General features: G+C 44.7%; 1 protein-coding gene across 7 annotated transcripts in view; it reads right to left on the minus strand.

The window, feature by feature from the left end:
• Gapvd1 (GTPase activating protein and VPS9 domains 1) overlaps positions 1-12,272 on the minus strand; it is a 131,251-nt gene extending 118,979 nt beyond the window's left edge. For all 7 annotated transcript variants that reach the window (XM_045132920.1, XM_045132911.1, XM_045132916.1 and 4 more), the window contains exon 1: positions 12,149-12,272. The gene's annotated coding sequence lies outside the window, so the exon portion shown is untranslated. The remainder of the gene's footprint in view (positions 1-12,148) is intronic.
• Positions 12,273-20,953: the final 8,681 nt, after the last annotated feature.

Here is a 20,953-nt window from a genome sequence, read left to right on the forward strand (position 1 = left end):
GCTTGCTTGCAAAGCCTGGTGGCCTGAGTTCCATTTCCCAATACCCACATAAAGCCAGATGCACAAATGGTGCATGTGTCTGGAGTTCATGTGTGATGTGCTAAATTTAAGCAAGCAATTTATCAAAATCAAACAAGCGAATGAAGCCTTTAAAGACTCGAATTTATTACAGTCTCTTACAACTACCACGTAGAATAGGGACCAAGTAGCCTATGATGTTCCCTCCAGAGTCCCCCAACATTTCATAACCTACTGCAGTGTTTACACTATTACACAAAAAAAATTGTGTGTTACATGTATGTGTTCATATGTGTGTACATGTGGGAGGATGCATGTGCATGTGTGTGTGTGCACCCATTAGAAGCCAGAGGTCATCTGATGTCTTTTCTTTAAATATAATCTCGTGATTGTTTTCATAATAAAATGGGCTTAGAACTGAGTCACTGGCTCTTTCTCTTCATATCTCCTTCCAGTTCAAAATACTTGCATCTCTTAATAGCTGGCATTCTCTCAGATCTGCAGCTGGGCTCCACACACTCAGCCTCAATCTTCTTGGTCATTTCAGCCTTTTTCTGGAAACACAGGCTTAGGGGGCCCACTGCACCCACTGTTTCCTGTCATAACACTGCTTTCCCTGAGCATACAGGGGAGCCTTGCTCTCCTTGGACTATGTAATTCTGTGGAGCCTGGTGCTTACCAATAGTCCTTCCTCCCCCCCCCCCCACCAGCAGGATTGTGCCCCCTAGGCACCAAACAGCTTTGGCCATCAAGCCAGGCATCAAGCTAGGATGGGCAAAGTTCTTCCATCTGTTCTGTCCCTGACTAATACAAACAGCACCAATGAGATGTTTCTTTACCCATTGTCAGGGGGTATGCTACAGTTCTTGAAGAAAATTTGGGAAATTCCTCATGTTTGTTGGGAGTGGTATAAGCACCAAAGGCAAGATGTCCTCCTTAATACTGCTCCACCTCATTTTCAAGACAGAGTATCTCCCTGAACCTGGAACTCACCAATTTGGCTAGAACAACTTGGCAGCAAACCCCAGGGATTCTCTGGTCTCAGCCTCTCAAGTGCTGTGATTACAGGCCGGCTTTTACATGGGTGCTGGAGATCCAAACTCAAGTGCTCATGTTGGAGTGGCAAGCACTTTACCGAGTCATCTGCCCCATCCCTTGAAGGGGTATAAGGTAGCTTTATTAGGCAGTTAGGGTGACTAGGCCCCTGAAAATAAGGAGCAGGAATGTCTTTGGGCCTATCCTTGCAGTCTCTACTTTGCTAGAAATTAAAGTATGATCTGACTTTTTTTTGTTGTTGTTTTTCAAGATAGGGTCTCTCTAGCCCAGGCTGACCTGGAATGTAGTCTCAAACTGGCCTCAAACTCATGGCAATCCTTCTACCTCTGCCTCCCAAGCGCTGGGATCAAAGGCATGCACCATCACGCCGAGCTTGATCTGACTTCTCTCTTCCCTAGACCCCTCCTGAGAGGGAGGTCTCTCCTAGGATTTAAATCTACTCCTAACATTGTGGTTAGTCAAGTTTAGCCCCAGAAACTTATGTCAAGGCTAGTCACTTCCAGAGCCAGTTTCTAGCCAAGACCAATCCAGAAGGTAAAACCCACCACAATAAAGTTATAAGTTTCACCCTAACCCCACTTTCTTTCTTTCTTTTTTGGTTTTTCAAGGTAGGGTCTCACTCTGGTATAGGCTGACCTGGAATTAACTATGTAGTCTCAGAGTGGCCTCGAACTCACAGCAATCCTCCTACCTCTGCCTCCCAGGTGCTGGAATTAAAGGCGTGCGCCACCAGGCCCAGCTCCTAAGCCCTACTTTCCACATGGGCTCTTTACCACCTCCTGCCCTCTACATGGCAGGAGCTCTCTGTACTTTCTTTTTTTGTCCCCTCTATGGTTTGCACACTTGGGTGTATTCATTTTCTTTCCCTTGGTTCTGTATTTCCCCAAATAAATACAATAATTTAACAAATATCCTTCTCATATTTTATTCAATTCTTTGGTTAAAAATAGACACAAAGTGGTGCATGCCTTTAATCCCAGCACTCAGAAGACTGAGGTAGGAGGATCACTGAGAGTTCAGGGCCAACCTGAGACTAATTCCAGGTCAGCCTAGGCTAAAGCGAGACCTACCTTGAAAAACAAAAATAAAATTTAAAAAAAAAATTTTCTTCTTTTAACTTGCTATAGAAGAAAGATAGGAGAAAGCTCATTTTTTTTAAGGAGTTTCAGTTAGGGATTGAGACCCAAACAGAACCAGGAGAAAGATGCCACCCTTCCCTGGCACAAGAAGGAAACTCCTGGCAGAAATGGAACTTGTGTCTGATTGAGACTGATCTACAGCTTCCACAGTGACTATAGTGTGCTACGTGAGTGAGTGGGCTGACCCTTGGGTCCAACCTCCAAATTTACTAGCCAACTGGGTCTTCTCCTTGCATTCCTGAATCTGATGCTGTAAAGGCCTCCCAGCCCCTCCCTCTCTTTTGGTATGACCCTCACTCTGTGCTACCCTCCCTACGCTCCCTCTCATCTCTGGACATATGTACATCAGGCCCCTGGGTGGGGGTGAGAGAGCATGATATTGTTTCTTGGTGTAGATGGGTTTTCTGTGTGCCTCTGCTTTATAGTTTGGGTTAACTTCTCACTTTGATTACACACATGATTTTCTTCTGGTCTCTCATCTACCACATGGATGCTCTCACTAACTCCAAGTCTGCTACCTATGTAATTTCCTTAAACTCAGGGTAACCATGAATGTAACTCTTCATTCCTCCTCTGAATTTCTTTCTCTGCTTTTATATTTTCCCTGCACGGATAAATACATGGCAGATGCCATGCGAGTTCCCTCAGCCTCCCTACACAAGCTCCTAGATTCTGCAGTCCACGTGCTAGCAGCTTTACTCTAGTCGCTCTTTAAAAGCCTCAGTTTCTCTTAAGTGATCTTTAAGAATTTCCCTCCACATGCCTGAGGTTCTACTTCAGTATTTCTCTAAAAACCTCAATTTCTCTTAAAAGAAGTCCTGTAAACAATGCAGTGCTTTCCACATGAGAGCATAGAAGAGCCACAGGTAGGGATGCCATGCCCAGAGACACTGCCTCTCCCCAATAACTGACTGCTGCTCCCACAACACATAATCCATAATAATGCATAATAAGTCCCACTTGTAACTATAAAAACAGGTGTCATCTGCTCATTACTCAAGATGTCTATCTAGAAAAGTGTTTGCTTGGTCTTGCTCCCATATAATGTGCCAGTATACTCACATAGAGACTTGAAGGAAGCATGTCATCAAAGGTATTCAGGCTTTTTTTCCCTTCTATAATTTTCTGTGCATCTTTGCAAGAACTAAACTGTAGTTTTTCTTTCTCTCTATTTAAAAGTATTTTAATTAAAATTTATTTTACATAGGCACTAGGGAATCGAACCTGGATCCCTAGGCTTTGCTGACAAGCGTCTTAACTGCTAAACTAATTCTCCAGTCCCACCCTTTTTGGGTTTTTTTTTTTTTAACTATGTAGCCCAGGACAACCCTCAAACTTTAGAAAGCCTCCTACTTCTCAATCTTTGTGGGATCAAGGCATGAACTACCATATCTGGCTTTACTTGCTTTCTTTAACGACACACTCTTCAAGTTTGAAACAGGCTTTACTGGTATTACAGCTCAGCAGAAGGCAACCAGAGCTAAGAGTTCTCTCTGCTTCCCCTTTTTTTTGTTTTGTTTTGTTTTGTTTTCAAGGTAGGGTTTCATTCTAGCCCAAGCTGACCTAGAATTCATTATGTAGTTTCAGGCGGGCCTTGAACTCATGGCGATCCTCCTACCTCTGCCTCCCAAGTGCTGTGCCCACCATCTGCTTCCCTTTTGGTTGTTTTGTAAACCACTGTATTTCTGGAAGAGGCTGTGAAAGCTTCCTTAAAGCATGTGGGTGGTGAAATCATCAGAAATTTGCAGAAGGCTATAAAGATATTTATGTATTTTTGTATGTGTGGGTGGTATGTGCACGTGTGTATGCATGCTTGTATATATGTGTGTGCATGTGTGTCTACCGGTACACATGCATATGTGTGCATATGGAAGCCAGAGATGATTGATACTGTTTTCCTCAATCACTCTATACCATATTATTTAAAAATATTTATTTATTTACATACGAGAGAGAGAGAGAGAACGAGGTAGATAGGGAGAGAGAATGGATGCACCAAAGCCTCTAGCTGCTACAAACTCCAGATACATGCACCACCTTGTGCATCTTGCTTATGTGGGTCCTAGAAATTCAGCCTGAGTCCTTTGGCTTTGCAAGCAAGCATCTTAACTACTAAGCCATCTCTCTCTCCAGTCATCTATACCTTGTTCAATTAATTATTTTTTATTTATTTGAGAAAAAGAGAGAGAAAAAGGCAGATAAGAGAATGGGCACTCAGGATCTCCAGCCACTGCAAACGAACTCCAGATGCATGTGCCCCCTTATGCATCTGGCTTATGTGGGGCCTATGGAGTTGAACTTGGGTCTTTTGCTTTGCAGGCAAACATCTTAACCACTAAGCCATATCTCCAGTCTTTATTTTAGCTTATATATTGATTTGCAAGGAGAGAATGAATATGGGTGTTCCAGGGCCTTTTGCCACTGCAAATGAATTCCAGATGCATGCACTGTTTTGTGAATCTGGTTTTACGTGGGTACTAGGGAATTAAACCTGGGTCAACAGGCTTTGCAAGCAAGTTCTTTTAACTGGTGAGCCATCTCACCAGCCTTAACCTTTTTTCTTTTTCTTTTTTTTTTTTTACTCTAGCCTAGGCTTACCTGGAGCTCACTCTATAGTCCCAAAGTGACCTTGAACTCACAGTGATTCTCCTACCTCTTCCTCCCAAGTCTGAAATTAAAGGCATAGACCACCATGCTCAGCTATACCTTTTTTGTTTTTTGGTGTTTTTTGTTTGTTTGTTTTTATTGTTGTTTTGTATTTTATTTATTTTGAGAGACAGAGAGAAAGGGAATGGGTGAGCCAGGGCCCTTCAGCTGCTGTGAATGAACTCCAGACACATGTGCCCCTTTGTGAGCATGTGTGACATTGTGTACTTGTGTCACTGTGCATCTGGCTTACGTGGGACCTGGAGTTCATTTGCACCGGCTAGAGGCCCTGGCACGCCCATTCTCTCTCTCTCTCTCTGCCTCTTTTTTTTTTTTAGATTTATTTTTATTTTACTTTATTTATTTGAGAGCGACAGACAAAGAAAGAGGCAGAGAGAGAGAGAATGGGCACATCTATTCCAGCCTACCTCTCTGCCTCTTTCTCTCTCTGTCGCTCTCAAATAAATAAATAAAAATAAACAAAAAAATTAAATTTAAAAAAAGAAGTCAATGGGGCTGGAGAGAGGGCCTAGCAGTTAAGGTGCTTGCCTGCAAAGCCTAAGGACTCATGTTTGACTCCCCAGATGCACAAGGTAATGCAAGCACACAATGTCATACATGTGCACAAGATGGTGCATGTGTCTGGAGTTCTATTTCAGTGACTAGAGGCCCTGGCATGCCAATTCTCTCTCTAACCAAAAATAATAATAATAATAATAACGATAAAGATTTTTTAAAAAGAAGTGGATAATATGTACACATGGATGTGCATGCACACCCATATCATGTGCATATACCACACACGTGTATCTGAGTGAGGAAAAAAAAGAATGCTAGGGGCTGGAGAGATGGCTTAGCGGTTAAGCGCTTGCCTGTGAAGCCTAAGGACCCCGGTTCAAGGCTCGGTTCCCCAGGTCCCAGGTTAGCCAGATGCACAAGGGGGCACACGTGTCTGGAGTTCGTTTGCAGAGGCTGGAAGCCCTGGCACGCCCATTCTCTCTCTCTCCCTCTATCTGTCTTTCTCTCTGTGTCTGTCGCTCTCAAATAAATAAATTAAAAAAAAAAAAAAAAGAATGCTAGACTACTGAGCTTCACATTTCTAGTCACTGAAATCTTGGTGTCTCTCTCTCTCATATGTATGTATATATACGTATATACACATATGTACGTATGTATGCATTCTATGTATATATCAATGGGTTGTTGGATTGTCTAATCAGGGAGAATTAGAGATGGTTATCCTTAATTCCCAACTAAAAGTTAATGGAGGATACTTTTGTATCATTTCTTTCCTCTGGAAAATAAAGAATGTAATTCACATCTGACTGCAATTCTGCTTACTCAATTCCAGGTGGTTATTGTTGTCTTCCTTGAAAATTAAATCCTGTGTCCTTTCTGTTGCACCTGACAATCTCGCCAGTGAATATGTTATTATTCACTGAATTTGTCTGGTCTTGTTGTTCAGTAATTGTATTAGTAGATCTTTAGCAGGAAGATGCAAAGTTTTTAATTAGATTCTTTCCTCCCTTCCTCCTTTTCTCACTTTTTTCCTTCAATTTTTTTTTATTTTTATTTATTTGAGAGTGCCAGAGAAAGAGAGAGAGAATGGGCGCGCCAAAGCCTTCAGCCACAGCAAACGAACTCCAAATGCATGTGCCCCCTTGTGCAACTGGCTAACATGTGTCCTGGGGAATCAAGCCTTGAACCGGGGTCCTTAGGCTTCATAGGCAAGTGCTTAACCACTAAGCCATTTCTCCAGGCCTTTCCTTTGTTTTTTGAGACAGGGACTTGCTTTGTTGCTCAGCTGGCCTCTAACTTCTGAGTCTCCTACCTCAGCCTCCCTAGTGCTGAGATTAAAGACATGAGCCACCACACCCAGTTTGCCATGGTTTACTTTTTTTTGTTTGTTTTTGTTTTTCCTGGCAAGGTCTCACTCTAGCCTAGGTTGATCTGGAATTCACTACAGTCTCAGGGCAGCCTTGAACTCATGGTTATCCTTCTACATCTGCCTCCTGAGTGCTGGGATTTAAGGCGGGTGCCACAATGCCAGCTTTCCTTCATCTTTTCATACTCTGCCGGGCTGTTTTGTTTTGTTTGGTTTTCCAAAAAAGAGTATGGTTTTCTTTTATTGCTATTATTTTAAAAGCGAAAACTAATCTCACACAAGATGTTGACAGGAGCTACACATCTGCTAGAAAAATGCTGTGTGATCTGTCAATGAGAAGACAAATGCAAAAATGAAGCAGAACAGGGGCTGGAGAAAGGCACTTGCCTGCAAAGCCAAACGACCCCAGTTCAATTCCCCAAACCCACATAAACTAGATGCACAAGGTGCTATATGTATCTGGAGTTCGTTTGCAGTAGCTAAAGGCCCTGGCACACCCATTCTCTCTATCTGCCTGCCTGCCTGCCAGCCTGCGTGCGTGTGTGCGTGTCTGTCTGTCTGTCTGTCTCTGTCTCTCTCTCTCTTTCTCTCTCTCTCTCTCTCTCATAAATAAATAAACAAATAAATAAAATATTAACAAAAAAAATGAGGCAGAACAGTCAGCTGTGTTGGTGTGAGCATATAGTCCAGGCAACTCTGGAGGCTGAGAAAGGAGGACTGTCAGTCTGAGACCAGCCTGGGCTACAAAGCAGGTTCAAGGCCAGCTTGGGTAATTTCATGAGATTCTGTCTCAGAATTAAAAAGCAAAGATCCAGAGATATAGCTCAGTAGCAGAGCAATTACCTAACATGTCGTAGGTGCTGAGTGAAAGAGCAACAATATATGTTTGAATTGAATCAGCTTTTTTTTGTTGTTGTTGTTTTGAGGTAGGGTCTTATTCTAGCCCAGGCTGACCTGGAATTCACTATGTACTCTCATAGTGGCCTCGAACTTATGGTGATCCTCCTACTTCTGCCTCCTGAGTGTTGGGATTAAAGGCCCACACCACCACATCACCTTTAGGATTTTAAGAAAATTGCTGGGTGTGGTGATGCACACTTTTTTGCTTATTTTTTTTTCCACTCCGGAGGCCAAGGTAGGAGAAGGTCAGCCTGAGACTACATAGTGAATTCCAGATCAGCCTAGACTGAGACCCTACATCAAAAAAAAAAACACAACACATTCCGGGCGTGGTGGCACATGCCTTTAATCACAGCACTGGGGAAGCAAAGGTAGAAGGATCACCATGAGATCGAGGCCACCCTGAGACTACACAGTGAATTCCAGGTCAGCCTAGGCTAAAGTGAGACCCTACCTTGTAAAACCAAAAACAGGGGAGGGGGGGGGGACTGGGGAAATGGCTTAGTGGTTAAGGCATTGCCTGCAAAGTGGAAGGACCCAGGTTCAATTCCCAGGACCCAAGTAAGCCAGATGCACAAAGTGTCACAAGCGTCTGAAGTTCATTTACAGTGGCTGGAGGCCCTAGCACACCCATTCTCTCTCTGCATCCCTCTCTATCCTCTCTCAAATAAATAAAAATATTTTTAAAAAGGAAGAAAGAAGGAAAGAAAGAAATAAAAGGGAATCAGCAAATAGGGACTGGTTGTGTGGCTCAGCAGTAGCTCTTGCCTAGCATGTGGAGGGCACTGGGTTCCATTCCTAGCCCTGCAACAATAAATAAATAAAGTCCATTCAACTAAAAGAAAGAAAGAAAGAAAGAAAAGGAAGGAAAAAAGAAAATCAGCAAATGCTAAAATTTCCTCTCACAAGCTTACAAAGAGTTTGGAAGGCTTCAACCACTTGGAATAAGGGAAGCGCCTCAGTACAAAAATCAAAGGGTTTAAATACTTCCCTTTTTTCCTCTAATTATTTTGCTGATTATCCAGTATGCTGGATGAAATATCTGTGGTCTAGTCTATCTTTCAAGACTACTCCTCTAGAGTTAGAAAGAAGGCTTAGTTGATAAAGGCACTTGCTTGCAAAGCCTGACAGCCTAGGGTCAATTTCCCATTACTCACATAAAGCCAGGTACACAAAACTACTACTCTGGTATAATTAATACATGTAAAAAGATGGAAAGAGGGCTGGAGAGATGGCTTAGCAGTTAAGTGCTTGCCTGTGAAGCCTAGAACCCCGGTTCGAGGCTCGATTCCCCAGGATCCATGTTAGCCAGATGTACAAGGGGGCGCATGCGTCTGGAGTTCGTTTGCAGTGGCTGGAAGCCCTGGCGTGCCCATTCTTTCTCTCTCGCTCTCTGCCTCTTTCTCCCTCTGTCACTCTCAAATAAGTAAATAAAAATTAAAATTAAAAAAAAATTTTTAAAAAGATGGAAAGAGACCTGGAGATGATGGCTTGGTGGTTAAGGTGTTTGCCTACAAAGCCAAAGGACCCCAGTTTGAGGCCACCCTGAGACTACATAGTGACTTCCAGGTTAGCCTGAGCTAGAGTGTGACCCTACCTTAAAAAAAAAAAAAAAAGGATGGAAGCCTGGCATGGTGGCACACACCTTTAATCCCAGCACTTGGGAGGCAGAGGTAGGACCACTATGAGTTTGAGGCTACCCTGAAACTACATAATGAATTCCAGGTCAGCCAGAGCTAGAGTGAGACTCTACCTCAAAATACCAGGAAAAAAAAAAAAAGAAGAAGAATAAAAGAGAACACAAAAAGACAAGCTGGGGGCTGGAGAGATGGCTTAGCATTTAAGGCATTTGCCTGTGAAGCCTAAGAACTCAGGTTCAATTCCCTAGTACCCATGTAAGCAAGATACACAGGGTGGTACATGCATCTGGAGTTTTTTCCAGTGGCTTAGAGGCTCTGGGGTGCCCATTCTCCTTCTTTCTCTCTCCCCCCTCCCATCTCTATCTGCTTCTTTCTCTAATAAATTCATTTTAAAAAATAAGAAAAGAAAAGCTGGGTGTAGTACAGGCCTATAATGCTAGCCACTTGGGAAGCAGAAACAGGAGGATCACCAAAAGTTCCAGGCCAGCGTGGTGCACACAGTACACAGTGACTTCTAGCAGGCCAAGGCTACAAAGTGAGACCCTGGCTCAAGAGGGAAAAAAGAAAGAGCCAGGAATGAAGACTCCTGCTTTAATACTACAGGAGGTAGGAGGACTGCCATGAATTTGAGGCCAGCCAGGACTAGATTGAATCCCTGCTTCAAGGCAAAAAGAAGAGACTAGGAAGATGGCTCACCAGTTAAAGACACTTGCTTGCAAAGCCCGCTCACTCCGGGTTCACTTCCCCGGCCATCAACAGGCCCCAGAGCATCATATTCACACATACACAAATGCATAAAGAAAATTTAACCTAGCCAGGTGTGGTGGCACATGCCTTTAATCCCAGCACTTGGGAGGCAGAAGTAGGAGGACTGCGGTTCAAGACCACCCTCAGACTACAGAGTGAATTCCAAGTCAGCCTGGACTAGAGTGAGTGAGACTCTACTTCAAGGCACACAAAAAAAGAAAGAAAGAAAGAAAAGAAACCTGGGGGGGGGTAAGAAAAGTGGTAAGCAGTTTATAGCACATTTCACAGTTAAAAAAAAAAAACTGAGATGACAAGCACGGTGGCACATGCTTTTAACTCCTGCACTCGGGAGGCAGAGGTTGGAGAATTGCTATGAGTTTGAGGCCAGCCTGAGACTACACAGTGAATTCTAGGTCAGCCTGGGTTAGAGGGATACTCTACTTCAAAAGAGAGAGAGAGAGAGAGAGAGAGAGAGAGAGAGAGAGAGAGAGAGAGAGGGAGGGAGCGAGCTAGAGAAATTACTTCTCTTGTACTCTGATCCTACCAAAGCCTTTTATCTACCTATTAAATTCCTTTGTGTCTATAATACCATCCTGTCTGCAAAAAAAAAAAAAAAATCTACAAATTTTATCTGTGGAAAACTCACAGGTATTGCTAATATTATTGTGGCTTGTTGCTTACTTTTCATAATTGAAGGAAACAGTGTTTCAATTACTAGTTAATAAAAAATAAAGATGTCAAGTATAGCAGCACACACCTTTAATCCCAGCACTCCAGAGGCAGAGGCAGGAGGATGACTGTGAGTTCGAGGCCAGCCTGAGACTACATAGTGAATTCCAGGTCAGCCTGGGCTAGAGCGAGACCCTACCTTGAAAAACTAAAATATAAAGATGTCAAGGAGCTAGGGAAATGGATTAGCAGTTAAAGGTTGCAAAGCCTGCCAGCCAGGGTTCAATTCCCTAGCTGCCTATGCAAAGCCAAATGCAAAAAATGGCACAAGTGTCTGGCATTCACTTTCAGGAGCAAGAGACTCTGGCACATGTGCACAAGCACATGCACGCACACACACAAGCAAATAAATTTAAAAATCATTTTAAAGCCAGGTGTGGTGGCACACATCTTTAATCCCAGCACTTGGGAGGCATAGATGGGTGGACTGCTGTGAGTTCGAGGCCACCCTGAGACTACATAGAGAACTTCAAGTCAGCCCAGACTACAGCAAGACTCTACCTCGAACCTCTCCCACCAAAAAATTAAAGAAATATATGGGCTCGAGGCCCTGATGCACCCATTCTCATTTTTTCTCTCTCTCTACCTGCCTCTCACACGCAAATAAATAAAAACAAAATCATTTAAAAATAAAAATGTATAAAGATGTCATTTTACTATCATTCTAGTTAAAGGAACACTTATCTACATTCAATCCACTGACAAACTCCAGGTCGGAAACTAGTTCGGAACCCTCCTCCCTTCTGCTCAAACTCCCATTTAATTAAGTTTAATCTTATTGAATTTTAAAGTAAAAACAGATTCCTCCTTCGATCTCCCTCCCATCTGACTACTATCTCACCACGTCTCCCGTTCTAACGCAGAATTAGACACAGAACCATGTTTTATTTCTGCGATTTGCCTAGCCAGCACCCATGACAATCTGGCTAGTCAAGAAAAGGCGAAGTTGAAGGGGGTGGGGGGGGAGGCAAGAGATGGCAACCACCAGCCTCTCATTTCCAAGACCATCACCAGCAAGTGGAAAGATGCCACAAGCACACAGGGCGCGCGTTGGTGGCACAGGTGCCGCCCCCAGACCCGTGCGTCCAGCGTGTCAAGAGCCCCCGGAGCACCACACCGTCTGTCACGGGCGAAGTCTCCCGGGCGGACTCAGCTTTCCTACCTGCCAGGGGCTCGCCTCGGTTCCCCGCGTCCCATCCCCCACGCGTCCCTCCCCTGAGCGCCGCCACTTCTCCCCCGGAGCCTAGCCTTGCGGTGTCCCACCCGTGCCTCGCTGCACACCGGGAAGGGCCTGAAGCGCCAGGGGTCAGGCGCCAGGCTGCGGCCCTAGGCCGGGGCAGCTCCGAGCCGCGCACTCCGCGCGGGCTGGCCGGAGGACGTGCACTCACCCACGAGCACATCGGAGGAAAGGCACCGAGATCCCTGCCCGACAGACCCTCGGCCTCCGAGCCGTCGCCCTGACCGCGATCTGCCACCGCCGCCCTGCCGCCGCCGCCGCCGCCGCCGCCGTAGCAGCCGCCGTAGCCGCTCGTCAGTCAGTTTCCCTGCGTCCTGCCGCGGCGCTGCCGCCACGCCACTGCGCGTGCGCAGAGCGGCGCTCCGCTGGGGCCTCTGGGAGATATAGTCCGAAAGGCGGCTGTCGGTCAGCCGAGGGCTCGGCGGATCCGCCGAGAAGTTAGGGGGCTGTTCGCGGTAGGGTCCCGAGTGGTCGTCCTCCGAACGAGGCACGGAACACCGGCCTTCGTTTCTGCCCGCCTAACGCCTGATGCTTAAAACCGCCAAAGCTAGTGCACGGAAAAGCGGAGCTTCTCACTCAGCCGGAAAACCCTTAAAAGATTCTCACACGCAAGCACGCCTCCATTTCAGTGAAAAACGGTGTCGACTGTTTGAGGTGTTATCTAGATTTTTATTTTTATTTTTATTTTTATTTTGAAGTAGGGTCTCACTCTGGCCCAGGCTGACCTGGAATTAACTATGTAGTCTCAGGGTGGCCTCCAACTCACTGCGATCTTCCTACCTCTATCTCCCCAGGGCTAGGATTAAAGGCGTGTGCCACCACACCAGGCCTCAGTCTTTTTTTTTTTTTTTAATAATAACAATAATAATAAAAGTAGCCGGTCATCATGCCTCTTTCGGGAGTATATCCAGGAGTCTGTCCTCATGTAAGTGCTTTATCCACTGAGTCACCTCCCCAATGATTCCCTCTTGTAGTCTCGCTCAGCCAGATGCGACTTCTATTCCAGTTTCAGGCAGCTCACCACCTTAAATTGTGCAGCCTTGCTGACTAAATGTTAGAAAATTCCACCTGCTGCTGAGCTGAAGTTTGCTTTCCTTTTACTCCTTCCCTTAGCTAGTAGTTATGCTGCCTGGAATGATGCAAAATATTGCCCAATTTTTTTTCCCCTGAGGTAGTTTTTCCCTCTAGCTGGGGCTGACCTGGAAATTACTGTATAGTCTCAGGGTGGCCTCGAACTCACAGCAATCCTCCTACCAATGCCTCCCAAGAGCTGGGATTAAAGGCATGAGCCACCATGCCCGGCTACTGTTTCCCAGTTTTTTGGAGATTAAAAAAACAAATAAAAAAAAAAAAAAAAAAAGAAAGAAAGAAAGAAAACAATGATTTCATCCTCCACACTGGAAGTCCTCAAACTAAAAGGGGGCAATGAAAAATCATCTTCCCAACTATTTCAAACATAAATGAGCTTCCAGACTGCCTTCCATCAAGTAACCTCAGGCTGGAGAGATGGCTTAGCAGTTAAGGCACTTGCCTGCCTGTAAACCTCCTTTGACACACCCTTTTAAAGATTTTTTCAGAATTTAGCTAAGCATGGCAGTTCATACCTGTAATCCCAAACTTTGGGAGGATGAGGCAAAAGAATTACTGAGAGTTTGAAGCTAGCCTGAGCTACAAAGTGAGAGCCTGACTTAAATTATATGTGATGAAGCCATGCGTGGTGACACACATCCCAGCACATGGGAGGCAGAGGTAGGAGGATCGCTGTGAGTTCAAGGCCAGGCTGAGACTACATAGTGAATTCCAGGTCAGTCTGGGCTAGAGTGAAACCCTACCTCAAAAAAAAAAAAAAATTATAAGTGATGAGGAACTAAGAAGATGATTGCCATACAAGCATGGGTATCTGGATTTGTATCCCCCCAAAAAAAACAATAAAAGATGGGGGCTGTAACAGACATCAGAGTGCCTAGGGCAGAGACAGGAGGATCACCGCGAACCACTCCAGCAAACTAACCTGTTGGATGCCTTGATGAACAAGAGACTCTGCCTCAAACAAAGTGGAAGTCAGGAACTGACACCCCAAGTTGTCCTCTGACCTCCACACACGTGATTGCCATTAGCACACCGTGGGGGTGGGGGGGGTCGGTCTGCACTCACATGCATCACACACACACCAAAAAAATACAATTTTCAGAATGTGCTTTATATTTACTGTTGCTTGACCACAATAACATTCTCTGGTAGCTGGTCAGATGTTATTGCTATTATGTTGCCATTCAAGTGAGTCAAAGATTATCACATCTGTCACATTGTACAAAGCACCATGAAAATGACAAAACAAGAGGATAAAATTTGCAATCTAAAGTGGGAAGAAACTCCCACAGATTAAGAATTGTAATAATGAACTAAAGTACAAAGTGCTATGAGGTTCCTAGAGAAAGAGGACCTTAGCCCAGCATGTCTGTAATCCCAGCACCAGGAGTCAGGTATGAGGATAGCTGCTGTGAGTTAGAAGCCAACCTGGGCTACACAGCCAGCTCCAGACCCTGGGCTAGAGTGAGACTCTCCTTCAGAGAGAGAGAGAGGGAGAAATAAAACCTATCATATGGAGGAGGTGACACTAGGTTTTACTTAATGATTGGATTTCAGGTGGGAGATGGTGTGTGTGGATTGAAGAGGACAAACTCATCCTGAGCAAAACTAATGTGTCCAAGGGCTCTGGGGCCCTAAGGAGAGAAAATACTTTCAAAGGCACCAAAGATCTTGAGAGTCCATAAGAGGCCACACTGTGCATGATCTGTGAAAAGAGAACTGGAATGTTCAGCCAGTTGGTTGGATGCCTATGTTGTCACCTACAAATAAGAAGCTTGAACTAGATAAGTAGCTCCCAGTATGAACATTAAGTGAAGTGCTTACTGGGCAGTTTAGTGTGAGCATAATATGTGCACTTAGGGCTAGAGAGATGGCTTAGCAGTTAAGGCACTTGCCTACTAAGCCAAAGGACCCAGGTTTGATTCCCCAGGACCCACATAAGCCAAATGCACAAAGTGACACAGACATCTGGAGTTTGTTTGCAGTGGCTGAAGGTCCTGGCACACCCAAATCTCTCTCTCTTTCTCTATCTCCCTCTCTCAAATAAATAAAATAGAAATGTGTGTATGTATATATGTATATATGTATGCATGCATGCATTCATTTAGGCACACACCAGCAGGCAATATACCCCTAGGGCTTATGACTTCCCCAGTCATAGGTTTTCAGTATTAGGCATGTATTCCCTCTTGTGGAGCAGGCTTCCAGTCAATTGAGAGAGCAGTTGGTTTTCTCCATAACAGACATGCCACTACTACACCCATTGGTTCATTTGGCCTGGCTGGCCAAAGTACTTAAGGCTTGCAGTGTCCACTGTTGTTTATCTCCACTGATGACTCCTCTCTCTCCTATAGAGCTACATGCAGCATTGTTTTTTTTTTTTAACTTTATTTTTATTTATTTAGGGAGAAAGAGTATGGGTACACCAGGGCCACAAGCCACAAGCCACTGCAAACGAACTCCAGACACATGTGCCCCCTTGTCCTTCTGACTTACATGGGTCCTGGGAAATCAAACGGAAGTCCTTTGCAGGCAAGTGCCTTACCCGCTAAGCCACAGTCCAGTCCTTTTTTTTTTTTTTTTTTTTTTTTGAGGTAGGATTTCACTCTAGTCCAGGATAAATTGGAATTCACTATGTAGTCTCAGGGTGGCCTCAAACTCATAGTGATCCTCCTACCTCTGCTTCCTGAGTGCTGGGGCTAAAGGCGTGCTCTACCATACCCGGCTTCAGCGTAACTTCTTCCAGCTTTCTGTCAGCTGGTCTACAGGGAGGAGGTTTTCAGCTCAGTTCCAGCAAGATTTCTCAGTGACATTGTAGCCCAAGCATGTGTAGTCTTCAGCAATAGGGTCTTACCACCTATTCCTGGTGGGAAACCAAAGCCTTCAGCAATGGCCTATAATGTTTTGGGGGCATCAGGGACCTCCCTGGCCAACAACTCACTGAAAGGTATAATTTTTTTGTGTGGGTGGTTTCACTCCAGCCCAGGCTGATCTGGAATTCACTATGTGGCCTTGAACACAGGACAATCCTCTTACCTCTGCCTCCCAAGTGCTGGGATTAAAGGCATACGACACCATGCCCAGATCTTCACATCTGATTTTAATTAATTTATTTATTTGAGACAGAGAGAAGGAGAGAAAGAGAGAGAGAATGAGTGCACGAGGGCCTCTAGCCACTATAAATGAACTCCAGACACATGCGCCACCTTCTGTGTCTGGTTTGCATGGGACCTGGAAAATCAAACCTAGGTTCTTAGGCTTCTCAGGCAAGTGCCTTAACTACTAAGTGATCTCTCCAGCCCCACATTTGATTTTAATTAAAAATAATAATAATTGGCTACAGAATCAACTCCAGGTCAGCCTGAGCTAGAGTGAGACCCTACAAAAAAAAAAAAAAAAGGATCTAAGAGTATATAAATAAATGATATGGAAACCTACATTTTTGGACAATGGAACACGCAGTAGCCATAGACTGTTGCTAGAAAATTTTCAGTGCCAGGGATTGGATACCTTCCAGAGAGTTGTTGGCCAGGGAGATCCCTAATGCCCCCAAAACATTATAGGCCATTGCTGAGGCCCTTGGTTTCCCACCAGGAATACATGGTAAGACTCTATTGCTGAGGACTCCACATACTTGAGCTGCAAGGCCACTGAGAAATCCTGCTGGAACTGAGCTGATAACTCCCTCCATGTAGAACAGCTGACAGAAAGCTGGAAGAAGCCATTCTGCATGCAGTTCAACTGGAGAAAGAGAAATCACCAGTGAAGATTTTGCAGTGGACATTGCAAACCTTATATTTTGCCAGCCAGGCCAATTGAGCCAATAGGTGCAATAGTAGCATGTCTGTCATGGTGGAAACCAATTGTCCTCTAATTGGACTGGAGGCCTGCTCCATGAGAGGGAATACATTCCTGATTCAGAAAACTTAAAATAGGGGTAGTCCTGAGCCCTAGGAGTGTAATGTCTGCTGCTGTCTGGATAAATGTATATAGTATGCTCATCAAACTGCCCAGGAAGCACTTCTCTTAATCTTCATACTGTTATATTAATGCTGCTCTCACTTTTGGTAGACAATCTTCTCTTTTCAGATGGCAGTGACCTTGGGATGACTCAGAAGGTATCATAGTGCTACAAAGAAGTGACAGGAGTGCTCAGTACTGCAATATCTCGATCACACCTTCCAAGGCTCAGGGTCTACTGTAGAAGAAGTGGCAGAAAGAATATAAGAACCAAAATAAGGGTAGGACTCCTTACAGCATGCTCCCCCCCAGACACAAAACGGCCTGTATACCCATGACCTCACAGTGCCTGACACTACCTACACAAGACCATCATAATAGGAGGAAAAGATGATGACATCAAAATAAAAGAGAGACTGATTGAGATGGGGAGGGGATATGATGGAGAATGGAGTTTCAAAGGGGAAAGAAGGGGGAGGGAGGGCATTACCATGGAATATTGTTTAAAATCATGGAAATTGTTAATAAAAAAAAAATTGCCAGGCATGGTGGCACACGCCTTTAATCCCAGCACTCAGGAGGCAGAGGTAGGAGAATAGCCATGAGTTCAAGGCCACCATAGTGAATTCCAGGTCAGCCTGGGCTAGAGTGAGACCCTACCTCAAAAAAACAAAAGAAAAAAAAATCAAAAAACAAACAACAACATAAATAAATAAAGGCTGAAAAACAAACAAAAAAAGGGGTGTTTGGAGGGATATCTTAGTGGCTGAGGTATTTGCCTGCAAAGCTAAAGGAATCCAGGATCAATTCTCCAGGACCCATGTTAGCCAGATGCACAAGGGGGCACACGTGTCTGGAGTTCATTTGCAATGACTGGAGACCCTGATGCACCCTCTCTTTTTTTTTCTCTCTCTCTCTTTCTTTTCTTTTTTTTTTAAAAATATTTATTTATTTATTTGAGAGCGACAGACACAGAGAGAAAGACAGATAGAGGGAGAGAGAGAGAATGGGCACGCCAGGGCTTCCAGCCTCTGCAAACGAACTCCAGATGCGTGCGCCCCCTTGTGCATCTGGCTAACGTGGGACCTGGGGAACTGAGCCTCGAACCGGGGTCCTTAGGATTCACAGGCAAGCAGTTAACCACTAAGCCATCTCTCCAGCCCTCTCCCTCTTTCTTTATCAAATAAATAAATAGTTAAAACATTAATTGGGAGCCAGGTGTGGTGGTGCACACTATTAATCTCAGCACTTGGGAGCCAGAGGTAGGAGGATCACCATGAATTTGAGGCCACCCTGAGACTACATAGTAAGTTCCAGGCCAGCCTCAGCTAGAGCAAGACCCTGCCTTGGAAAACCAATATAAATAAATAAATAAAAGTGCTTACTGGTTAAAAAAAAAAAAAACAAGAACAAGAACAAGAAGTGAATCCGGATATGGCAGCATGCACCTTTAATCCCAGCACCTGGGAGGCAGACGTATGAGGATTACCATGAGTTCAAGGCCACACTGAGACTACATATAGAATTTCAGTCAGCCTAGGCTAGAGGGAGACCCTACCTCAAAAAACTAAATAACAGTAACAATAATAATAATAACAGAGAAGTGCTTACTGGGCAGTTTGGTGAGCATAATACATACATTTAGCCAGACACCAGCAGAAGTTACATTCCTAGGTTTCCTGACTTCCCCTACCACAGGTTTTCAGTGTCAGGCATGTATTCCCACCTGTAGAGTGGGCCTCCAGTCCAATTAGAGAGGGGTTGGTTTCCCCCAAAGCAGACATGTCACTATTGTACCCATTGGCTCATTTGGCCTAGGTGGCCAAATTTAAGCCTCCAACCAAAATATATATTTTTTAATTTTAGAACTGGGCATGGTGGTACACACCTTTAATCCCAGCATTTGGGAGGCAGAGGTAGGAGGATTACCATGAGTTTGAGGCCACCCTGAGACAACAGAGTGAATTCCAGGTCAGCCTGGGCTAGAGGGAGACCCTACCTCCAAAACCAAAAAAAAAAAAAAAAAAAAAAATTAGCCATGTGTGGTGGTTTGATTCAGGTAAAGTTAGGTGTTCTGAATGCTAGGTTCCCAGCTGATGGACATTTGGGAATTAATGCCTCCTGGAGGGAGTATATTGTTGGGGGCGGGCTTATGGGCTGTATAGCCAGTTTCCCCATGCCAGTGTTTGGCACACTCTCCTGTTGCTGTGGTCCACCTTATGTTGGCCAGGGGGTGATGTCCACTCTCTGCTCATGCCACCGTTTTCCCCTGCCATCGTGGAGCTTCCCCTAAGCCAAAATAAATCTCTTTTTCACAGAAGCTGCTCTTTGTTGGGTGATTTCTACCAGCAATGCAACCCGGACTGCAACACTGCATGGTGGTGCATGCCTTTTATACCAGCACTCAGAAGGCAGAGGTAGGAGGATCCCTGTGAGTTTGAGGCCAACCTAGGACAAGAGAGTGACTTCAGGCTAGAGTGAGACCCTACCTCAAAAAACAAACAAAAAAATTGTTTTAATTGGAGCTGGAGAAATGACTCAGCAGTTAAGGCACTTGCCTGCAAAGCCTAATGACCCAGGTTTAATTCTCCAATACCCACATAAATGAACAAAGGGGCACATGCATCTGAAGTTCATTTCCAGTGGCTAGAGGCCCTAATGCACCCATTCTGTTTCATTCTCACTTTGTCTTTCTCTGCTTGCAAATTGTAGATGTAGATGTAGATATAATTTTATTTGAGAGAGGGAGAGAAAGAGGCAGATAGAGAGGATGGGCATGCCAGGGCCTTCAGCCACTGCAATCGAACTCCAGACACATGCACAACCTTGTGCATCTGGCTTATATAGGTCCTGGGGAATTGAACCTGGGTCCTTTGACTTCGCAGGCAAATGCCTTAACTGCTAAGCCATTCCTCCAGCCCTATTTTTTTTATATTGATTTATTCATTTTTGTTTTTTTTTTTCAGGTAGAGTCTCACTCTAGTCCAGCCTGACCTGGAACTCACTATGTGGTCTCAGGGTGACCTTAAACTCCTCTGTGTGGTGGTTTGATTCAGGTGTCCCCCCCATAAACTTAGGTGTTCTGGATGCTAGGTTCCCCAGCTGATGGTAATTGGAAATTAAAGCCACCTGGAGGCAATGTAATGTTGGGGGCTTATGGGTGTTACAGCAACTTTCCCTTTGCTAGTGTTTGGCACATTCTCCTATTCCTGTTTTCAATCTTATGTGGGCCAAGTGGTGATGTCCACCTCTGCTCATGCCATCATTCTCCCCTGTGATTGTGGAGCTTTCCCTCAAGCATGTAAGCCAAAATAAATCTTTTTCCCACAAGCTACTCTTGGTTGGGTAATTTTTACCAGCAATACGAACCTGACTGCAACAGTAAAATGGTACTGAGGAGTGACATTGCTGCTAGACACCTGACTTGTGGATTTAGCCTTTTGGAGCTGATTTTCAAGAGGAATGTGGAACTATGTGAAACCTTGGCCTAAGAGATGCCTTGCAGTGCTGTAAGTACAGCTTGCTGGACTATTCTGGTCAGAGTTGAAAGACCTGAATGCAGTAAGAACTATGGACTGTGAGGTTTGGCTTATTAGGGTGAGAAAGAGCTTTGCTTGGACTGGGATAGCAGTTTGTGTGAGGTTTGCTGTTATGCCTGTGTCCTGAGAAACTGTGCAGGGTTGCTTTGCATAGAAATGAACTGGTGTGAGCAGAGGGATATGGCACAGAAAAACAAAATCTTTGGGTGGACTGCTGCCCATTCGGCTGCAATTGAGAGATTACAACCTTTGAGATAGACTGGGCCAGCTGACCTGCACTGGGGCAACAGGAACAATGTAGACTCTTTTGAAGTGGCCTGAGTGCTCAAAGAGTGTCCTGTTCTTCAAAGTCTGCTTTGTCCTCCCCC

This window comes from Jaculus jaculus, chromosome 1 (assembly GCF_020740685.1).
Source record: "Jaculus jaculus isolate mJacJac1 chromosome 1, mJacJac1.mat.Y.cur, whole genome shotgun sequence".
In the NCBI taxonomy this organism is placed as follows: domain Eukaryota; kingdom Metazoa; phylum Chordata; class Mammalia; order Rodentia; family Dipodidae; genus Jaculus; species Jaculus jaculus.